General features: G+C 54.7%; 1 protein-coding gene across 19 annotated transcripts in view; it reads left to right on the top strand.

Moving 5' to 3' along the window:
• Positions 1-2534: 2534 nt before the first annotated feature.
• Positions 2535-9777, top strand: part of Kif1a (kinesin family member 1A) — an 89153-nt gene continuing 81910 nt past the window's right edge. For 12 of the 19 annotated variants that reach the window (XM_036173091.1, XM_036173090.1, XM_036173089.1 and 9 more), the window contains exon 1: positions 2536-2661. The gene's annotated coding sequence lies outside the window, so the exon portion shown is untranslated. Of the gene's footprint in view, positions 2662-3353; positions 3420-9777 lie in introns of those variants that run through there. The other 7 variants (XM_036173080.1, XM_036173079.1, XM_036173077.1 and 4 more) reach the window with 2 other exon arrangements.

Genomic DNA, 9777 nt, shown 5'->3' with positions numbered 1-9777 from the left:
TGTAGCTGTAAATTACTTTAGCCAACACCAGAAGACTCTCAACAATTTTTATGTTTGAAAGAATGTGAAATTCTCCTGGCCAAGTCTGTGGGGGTGCTTCTCTGTGAAAGTGTCCATTTCCTCCATGATGCCCACCTATTTGAGTTTCAGATGATTTATTCACAAAACCATTCACTTCATACATATTTTCAAGTTATTTGTGTGGAGGGTTTCACTAACTCTGAATCTGTTTTCTCTTTTGTTCTAATTTTAAGTTTCTGTGTTCTTCCATAATTTCTTTGACTACACCAGTCATCACGGCTTCTGCCCTGCCTCCTCCTTTGTAAAGTGTGTGCATATATAGTAAAGTTTCACTGTGTAGGCCAAATTAGCTTGGGACTCACTGCATAGCCTAGGCTGGCTTGGAAATATTGCAATCCTCCTGCCTCTGAGACTTCAGAATAATTTCCAGCCAGGATCCATGTTAGAAGACTTTACATTTCATGAATAATGTAGATATAAAAGAAGCTTCAAGAAGTATGGAACTAGACAAGGTGATACACACCAAGAAGATCAGAGGCTCAAGGTCATTCTCAGCTGCATAGCAGATTTTAGACCAGCCAGGTCTAAGTGAGACCCAATCTCAAAGCAAACGTGGAAAATGAGGCAATAAGAGGGTCGAGTATTTCAGAATGTGCATCCACTGGTTTAAAGCAGTGTCAGCCTCTGGCTGCTACATACATGTGCACACATGCAATGCACTTGCACACACATGTGGCTTCACTCATAAATTCATAACACACACACACACACACACACACTCACTACAAAGTGGAAGAAAAACAATAAAAAAGAAACTGGCATCTTTTATCATTGTCAACTTGGCTAGATTTAACATCACCAGGAGACACATTGTGGACTTCGTCTATGAGATGTTTCCATAAAGACTTAACTCAGAGGAGAAAACTCTAAATGTGGGTAGCATTGTCTCAAGAGCTGTGGTCCTGAACTGAATAAAGCAGAAAAAGTAATCCGGGCTCAACATTCCTCCCTCTCTGCTTCCTGACTGCGAACAAGGTATGACCAGCTGCCTCAGGCTCCTGCAAACATGTCCTCCCAGGAACACAGCTTCCCACTGCCGTGACAGTATACCTTCTTAACAAAAACCCTTCCCTTCTGTTAATTGGCCTTTGTCACAGCGGCAGCCAATGGTAAGGAACATACTTCCATATGCTGGCAATTCAAACACTCAAACGAAATGAATGCTTACCAATCGCTCAGTTGCCTGGAGAGCCATCAGCTTTGCCAGGATTAACAAGCAAAAATGGAGTCATAAACACTATGACTTTTTGTTCTTATCATCCTTGAAGATAAGCTGCCTATTAGCTCTATTGTCTATAGCTGTCCAGGAGCTTATTCGGGTGATACTGGGAAACAAAAAGGGGGGAGCTTTTCCGTGGCTTTGAAGCGGTGGGGTGGGAGTGGGGGTAGTATCTGCCAGAAGATGGAGGGTCTGGGCCCCGTGCTGCTTACAGGGATTTTGTGGCACAGTGGCGAGCTGAGGTAGAGCACCGCCTCCCTCAGGCTGCTGTGGATCAAGTGGTTAACAATTTAAAGTGCTCAGCAAACTGCCGGGAGCAGGGGATGCTGCCGGCAGGGGCTCTGTGGAGAGGAAGCCTGGAGCCCTGGTTTCATGGTCACATGACGTCATCACACCCACCACCGCAGTGCGGGGAGTCCTGGTGGGTGAGCTGACCATAAGCCCTGTCTGAGTTACTCTGTCCTGGGCTGTGGTTGGTACCATAGTGCCACGGCTGCCAGCCAAGCCCTACTGAAAAAGGAAAACGGAGGAGGGTCCGCGAAGGCCATTGAGGATGCAGAGAAGCGTGTGGGTTGAGGGCCAGGGAATCTATCTAGACCCGAGTGTGTGATGACAGCCATGGAATAGGGGGACAAGGATGGAGGTCTCCACCTGAGGGAAGGAGGTTCGGGTCAGCTCGCCGGCTGTGGCGTCATCCTGGTTAGCAGCTTTCTTCTGAAGATCTGGGCCGGACACCAGAAGCGATGTTAAGACCCACCTGTTAACTCCCTGGAGTCCAGATCCCTAGCCCGCCCCTACACACCTTCTTCAGTGAAAGAAGCGCCCCAACCCCACACCTAGCTCTATTTTTTTTTTTTGTTCCCTACGATGCGCCGGTGTTGATGTCCCCGGGCCCAGCAGGTGGATGTTTTACATTTTCTCTGATTCCCGTTGAAAGCAGAAAGGGCTTGGTTCCGAGTCTGCTCCGTGGACGCCACCGAGTCCCTGTCTGGGAGTGAAAGGCAGTGCTGAGCGAGGGGATGCTGCAGCCTATTCCGGGAGTCTGTCCCCCACCCCTCACTGGTGATGTCACAGCCCAGCCCCAGCCCCCTCCCGCTCCAACCTCATCCCTTCTGCGGCCGCTATGCCCGTCCCTCTCTCCGCGCGACAAACCAGCTGGCGGCTGAGCCTCGGACGCAGCGCGCAGCCAACCAGCGCATCGGGAGGGGCTCGGGGAGGGCCGGGCCGGGGGCACGGAGCTCGTCACGCGGCGCCACCGTCACAGCACCAGCAGCAGCCAGCGAGCAGCATCAGTTCCAGGCTCGGGGGACCCTCTCCGGTGCCAGTGCCCATGCGGGGCCGCCGCCAGTGACGCCTGGGAGGTAAGGCTACCGGCCCGCCCTGCCTGTCGCCATCCGCGTTCATCACCCCGCACCTGTCCGTGGCATTCGGCACCCGCACTCCGAGCATCGGGTCGGGGATTCCGGGCCATCGCCAATGTCCTTGTCGCAGCCCAAAGCGCGGGCTTGGAGCTGCGGCTTCCCTTCCCCCGACCTTCCTCCGCCTCTTCGAAGAACAAAGGGGCGAATTCAGGGGTGTCGGTGCTCCTTGAGAAGCTTTTCAGGGCCCTCAGAAACGACTCCTTTGCTGCTGAGCGACCCTTGGCCCATGTGGGCGGAGGTCGCCAGCGAGAGGGACCGGCAGATTGGGTCACAGCCTCCTTTCCCCCTGTATTCCTCCACTGCAGAGGAGCTACCCAGAGGGATGCGACGGATCCACGGGGGAGGGGAGGCAGAGATGCCCAGTAGGGACCAGGACAAGGCTGCGGGGCGTCGGGACGGGGCGCGGCTGCTGATCCAGGCCCTAGGGAAGGGTGCTCGGGGCAGCCGCTCTGGTCCCCGGTGGGTGGGGGGAGGGCCGATGCTGGAGCCCACAGCAAAACAGGCGGGCGGGGCGGGGGATGCGGCGCCGCGGCCAGGCCACCGGCTTAATGCGCACTTCACCGGTGACTGCCCATCACTCCTATTGCTCCCGATGCCCCTCCCTCCAGAGACCCCATTTCCCTGCCAGAAAGACACAGCGCGGGAGGAACCACCCGCAGACACGCCTGGCAGCTTCTAAGCCAGCGCCCCAGTAACAGGTGTGGCCCCGGGCTGGAGGGAGGGGGCTGAGGGACGCGTCGTCTGGGCTAGCAGAGATCCCCGGGCGTCTAGCAATGGGTTGACTCTGGGAACATTGCCTGCGAAGACCCTCGCACTCCCTCATGAAGCCACTCCTCGCCCCAACTGCTTCCTAGGGGAAGGCCACCGCCCTCTGCTCCCCAAGGGGCAGGGACCGCACACGGGCTAAGAGGGAGAGGGAGGGTCGGCGGTGCGGTGGGGTGCAGGCTGCTGGGGGCCACAGGCGAGGGGCGGGGGAGGGGAGAGAGGGATTGCCAAGTCATGGGGCCTGCTGGGCGCCGGCGCGACGTCGCCCGCCCGGGCGCGGACCCGATGCGCGCCCACGTCCCCAGGAATGGGGACTTTTCCCCCCCATCCTGGAGGCCAGAGGACCCGTCCCCCAGCGGCTAGCCTACCTAAGAGGGGACCGCATTGCTGGGATTAAAGGCCTGCTAGGGCAAGCGGATTGGATCACGCGGTTGAGGGAGGAGGAGGTGCGGAGAGGTCCTGCTGCGCTCAGGGCTGGTGCGAGTCCAATCCCGGGGACCCACAGACTCAGCGCAGGCTCCTGCGGAAGACACGGTCACACCAAGCTGGCCGAAGGCGGCTGCCAGGGCAACGTGCCCAGCGCCTCTGTCTAAGGAGGCAGCGCAGGCTGCAGGGAAGCTGTTGGGGTTCGGGGGGCTGGGGCCGCACCTGCGGCGGCCATTTTGCAGGTGTGGCTGGTCACCTGCCCTAGTCAGGCTGTGGGGAGGGGGTGGGCAGGGCAGGTGTGGAGCAGCAGGGTGAGGGGTGCTGCAGGGTCCAAGGCAGACCTCTGCACAAGCATGGTCCTCTGCAGGTCCCTTGCTTTTGGTGGGTGGAGTCAACATTCCAGTCTTCTCAGGCGGAGGGCTGTGGGAAGCTATGTGCCCTATGGGTGTGAAGCCTGGGGAAGGCCCTGTTCCCAAGGCAGGGACCCCGTACTAGCGGCTTCCTCCTGTAGTGAGGATGGATCTGAAGGACAGGTTGTCCTTCTTGGTTTGTGGGCCACTGGTCAGAGAAGCCCGGTGTGGGAGCTTGCAATGTGACCGCGGGGGGCGGGGGGGGGGGGGGGAAAGGGGGAGGGCACTGAGACCTGTCAGGCTGGATGCCTCTCTTACCATGCCCCCTGTCCTAACGCCCTACTCAGAGGGAGCATGAAACCTGTAGACTGCACTAGCCTCAGACAGGTGGAGGCCTGTGATCTGCACAAAGCCAGACCTGATGAGTGGCTGAGTATTCAAGATCAGGCCAGGAGGCAGCGGGCAGGGGGTGTCTCAGGACTCAGCCTGTTCTGTGCCTATTTTTCTGTCTCTTATGATGATTGTGTGCTCTGCAAATGTAGCAGGGCAATCCTCCTGTGGGCTTTGTACAGGGTTTGGGGGGTGGGCAGCAAAGACAGGTAGCAGATGAGTCTGACCGGCCCCAGCAAAAGCTCAGAAAGACAAGGTTGTTCAAGGAGGGTCATCCTGCACAAAAACTGTACCCGGGCTAAGCCTTTGGACAGAACTCATCTTTCCAAGAACTGGGAGGGTCTCAGTGGTCACCTGTAGAGAGTGATGGGCCTGGGACACTGAGCTAACAGATGAACACATAATATGCAGTGTGCAGAGGTCCACATGTTCCCTAGAGCATAGGCAAAAACCTTAGGCCCAAAGGACAGAGCTTCCCATGGCCCGCCCCAGAAGCAACAGCAGAGGCAGTGTGGAGCCTCCTCAGCCCCCTCTGAGGTAGCTGTGCCGCTTTACCTGTGAGCTCAACCAGGGTCCTGGATCCACACTTGGCCTGACTGACTGCGCCTCCCCCCAGGGTCTTGGTGACTCAGACTGGCTAAGCCAGGCCTGCCATGATATAGGAGGGGATACTGACTCCTCTGAGTGCCTACCCAGTCCCTTTCGCTGGTACTTAGTTCTTGAGTTGCCCTCAGCAAAGCCTTTATACACTGTGTTTAATCTAATCCTGGGTGCAGTGTGGGCAGGCCAAGACATGCAGACGGTCTGGTCTGGAGGTCCCCCTGTGCGCAATCTCCTACTCAGATTTCAGGACTCACATCCACCTACCTTACTCCCTCCCACCCAGGGGCCTGCAGCAGTGGCAGCCCTGGTCCTAGAAGCAGGTGGGGAGTTGGGATCAGGGACACTAAGGAGCTGAGTCTCCCCTTGCTTGGGTTGGCAGTGTCCTTCAATGCTGGCTCCCACAGACCTCTCACTTCTCATCATCCTGGTTTGAGCTGGAGATAGGTGGGGAAGGCAGCCGTGGCCCATCTGAGGGTGGCTGGCAGGCGCATACAGAAGCATGAGTTCTGGCATCAATCTAGGACTTCCTGGGTACCACTAACCTTACGCTGGGACAGACCAGAGGTCAGCTCAAGGGTAGGGGACTGCAGGAGCAGTCAGGGCCATCGAGACCCTAAGGGTTCCATCTTCCCCTCATTCACCTGTGGGGCTGCAGCCACACACACCAGATACAAACACACCATGGAACAGTCACATGTATACACATCCACACAGGTCACACTCATGCACACAGATGCACATGTGTAGACACAGAAGCATTCAGCATCCCTGGGTCCCTGCTTTTTTCCACCATTTGACTCTTCTCTGGGTCGCTGTCTTTCCAGGCCTGGATCTTCCTGAAAGGCCTCTTGGGTACTGCCTCCTTCAGAAGGCTTGCTGTAAGTCACTAGCACACAGGATGCAGACCCCCTCCCTCCCTTCCTCCCCATTTCCCCTCTCCCCCATTGGCTTGGGGCTGAGAAGAAAGCAGGGGACATTTATATGTCATAAACTGCACTGTGCCATTGTGTGCATTCCATTATCCGATGCTCTCAGATGACAGTGAGGAAGTGATAGCACGCCCATTACTCAAATGCAGACACTGAGGCTCCTGAAATGTCATGCTTGATTTTTCCAGGCACCAAACAGTTGCTGCTCTTTTAGTGCCTTCTGCCTGCCTCCCACCCCTCCCATCTGTCTTTCCCTTTTCTCTTATATCCCCATTCCTTGCCCCTTCCAGGGGGGCAGCATAGTGTCACCTCCTATCTTCCAGTAAGACTCAGTGAGTACCATCTTTGATCTCCAAAGCTCAGGGTAAGCAGCTGCTACACTATCTACTGGGGCGGTCTTAGGTCTGTGAATTCTTGAGGCTAGCTGGGCAGGATCTCCTTCCCTTTGGGTGGAGCTCTAGGGGTCACAACAGCCCCTGATTGTCCCTATGGTCCCCTCCCCTTGAGCTGACCCCTGGGGATGATGATGATGCCGCCCAGAAGTGAGCTAGAGGGGTGCCAGGACTCCCCACATCCACTCACCTTCAAGTGGGCCTCAGCTGCCTATCCTATCCGTCACCCGTTCAAAGTAAGACAGTAAGATACAGGGCCGGTGAGCACCATTCTGAGGCTGCTGCCCTGGGGACTCAGCGGCTTCCTGTGACCGGTCTCACTTTCTGCCTGCTTCTTGCTCTAAGGTCTCTGTGGCTGCAGGTCCTCTCCCCAGCGAGGGGCAGAGCTGTCGCAACTCTGGCAGGTGACAACAGGGCATGGAGGAGCAAAGAGAGGCATCGGCCTGGAGTTTTGATGCTTGTGCATTACTTTTGTGCTTCGGCGGGATTTTCTTTTCTTTTTTAATATCTATTTTTAAATTTAAGTGTGTGTGTGTGTGTGTGTGTGTGTGTGTGTGTGTGTGTGTTTTGTTGGCATGTACATCTGTGCGTGCTTGGTACCCAAGGAAGCCAGAAGAGGGTGTCCTTGAAACTGGAGTTACAGGTGATGATGAGCCACCATGTGGATGCTAGGAATTGATTCCAGTCTTCTGGAAGAGCAGACAGCACTCCTAACCACTGAGCATCTCTCCAGCCCTGGCAAGACTTTCTCAGTTAGGGTTTTCTTTTCTTAGACCTCAGATATCTCTGTTTTTTTAATCGAATGGATTTCTTTTGTCTCTAGGGTCCCACAGCTCTGCTAAGTCCCTCTTTCCTGCCACCCCAGGCCTGGGAGCCACCTCCCTCTGGCTGGCGGGTGGCTATCAGCCTGGTGCTCACCTGCTTCCTTAGTTCGCGTTACTGCTCCCATCAACCAAGTCTCGGATTCTTGGCCCACTGGCTGTCTGTTTATGGCTTTCTATCTTGCTTTGCTGGGGTGTATCCTTGTGAGCCTTACTGAAAATGACGCATGAATCTCTGAGTGTGTGAGGGGGCTCTGCTCCATCCTCACCCGATGCTGAGTCATTTCCTCAGAACTTGGGAGGCTATGGCTTCACAGGCCTGGGCATCCTGGGCTCATGAGTGCCTTCTCCTGTGACTCTCTTCCCTCTGGAATCTTCATTTTCCATGGGCGTCTACCATGCACTTGGATAGGTCTCAGTGGGTTTTGTTTGTAATGATCCTTGTTGGCTGTTCAGATGGAAGGTTGGGTCTCTTATTTGTATGTTTACAGTCTTCCTACCTTTTTTCTCCTTTCTTCCTCAAATTCCCTCAAAAGCTGCTTTTCTCCCTCATATTTGTCTCCTTGTCTTTTCTGTTTTGTGGCCATCTCTTAGTCTTCATTTTCCAGTTCTTTGTCTGAATTTCTCCACGGCTTGCCTCTAACACATTGCCTTTTTTTTTTTTTTTTTTCTTTTTGAGACCGGGTTTCTCTGTGTATTTTTGGTGCCTGTCACCTGTCCTGGATCTTGCTCTGTAGACCAAGGCTGGCCTTGAACTCACAGAGGTCTTCCTCTGGCTTTGCCTCCTGAGTGCTGGGATTAAAGGCGTGTGCCACCTCTGCCCGGCTCACATTGCCTTCTTTAACTGCTTCCATCTCAGAGCGTCCTGCTCCTCCTATTGCCGAAGGTGGCTCTTTCTAGAGCGCCCGAGCCTGTAGGCGGGAGGTTTTGTTTGCTTGCTCTGTGTGTGGCTTCCCTTTCCCAGGGGGCTGGTTTCCTGCTGCTTTGCTCAAGCTCCCCACTTTGGTACACGTAGGTCTTGGGAGGCCCAGCATCAGAGGAGTACTTGTGATGCATCTGCTTCCTCTGAGTGGGGCTCTAACTGGGGCATGGACCCTCTGCAGGCTCAGGCCCAGGTGATGGGGAGCTGCTGCCAAGTTCCCCACCCAGCACCAGAGTTTTGGTCTCAGCTTCTGCCCTGAAGGCTGTGCTCTTTAATATTTGTGGGGGGACAAAAAGCATCCTGCTGCCTGCTAATGGTTCCAGTAATGCTATCTATTACGAGGTGGATGAGGGCAGTGGGGCCGTTTCCTGTTTAGCCCTATGCCTCGTACCTGCCTTCCTCCGGATTCTTTGGGTGCCCAAATGTAGCCTTGGGAAGAGTACCACGCAAGCACCCTCCTCGCTTCCCTGCACCCCTGCAGGCCATCCAAGCCCTTTATTCTCACCACTGGGGTGACTCTACTGCGCTCCTTCTCGCGTTCTGTGAGGTCTCAGTGTGACTGGCAGGCATGATTGTTAGTTCGTTACGGGGGGCGGGGCCCCTTCCTCTCTCTTTGGGGGACTTGGGTGTGAACTGGCTTTGACTCTGTGCATCCATTTCGATAAGAAGGGAACCATTTCAAATGTTTTCCCTCTCGTACTCAGGAAGAGGAACCTGTTGATGCCATGTTCTTCAATGTTCTTGGCATGTTTCTGTGTCCACCGATCAGCCCATTGACCTATCTTAAAGACAGATAGATCCCTAGGTAAAGGTGGCTGCTAGGTTGCCAGGGAGGCCCTTGTGTGTTCTCTGCAGAGGCTCACCCTTCCCTGGTGGCTAGGAACACCTGCTGCTCATGGCCACCCCACATACTTGTCTGCCTTCTGCATGTGTCTTGATCCAAGTTCTGTAGCTATCATGAAATACCTGGGGCCATGTAACTCACAGAACATAGGGCCTTCTTTAGCCCATAGTCAAAGAGCATGGGAGCCTGGTGACTGCCTTTGTTTAGCTATGGTGAAGGACTTAGACTACATCTAACAGCCAAAACTATCCCCTGCAAGACAGAACAAGTGTGCCAGAGAGCTTGATTTTGTATTAAAGTTGTTCCTGTGATGAGCCATTAAACCACAAATCCATGAATGGTCCACTTCTTCATCCTGAAACTGTTGTTAACATGTGGCTCTGGGGATTCAGTTAGGTCCATGGCTGCGTTCTCAACCATTGCATCATAGTTGTCTCCTATCCACTGTCCACAGGGATCTGGCATTTCCTTGCTCTCCCTGTGCACAGATCTGTCCCATGTTGACAGAGAAGCCTGAAATATACAGATGCATCCTGGTCCATGCCACTCTCAGACACTGGTAGCAATGCTTCTGATGCCCCAATATGGGCCCCGTTCCCTGGCTCAAGAGCCCC

This window comes from Onychomys torridus, chromosome 23 (assembly GCF_903995425.1).
Source record: "Onychomys torridus chromosome 23, mOncTor1.1, whole genome shotgun sequence".
In the NCBI taxonomy this organism is placed as follows: Eukaryota; Metazoa; Chordata; class Mammalia; order Rodentia; family Cricetidae; genus Onychomys; species Onychomys torridus.
Note: the sequence above shows the minus strand (reverse complement) of the source record. Positions and strands in the feature narration are given on the sequence as shown.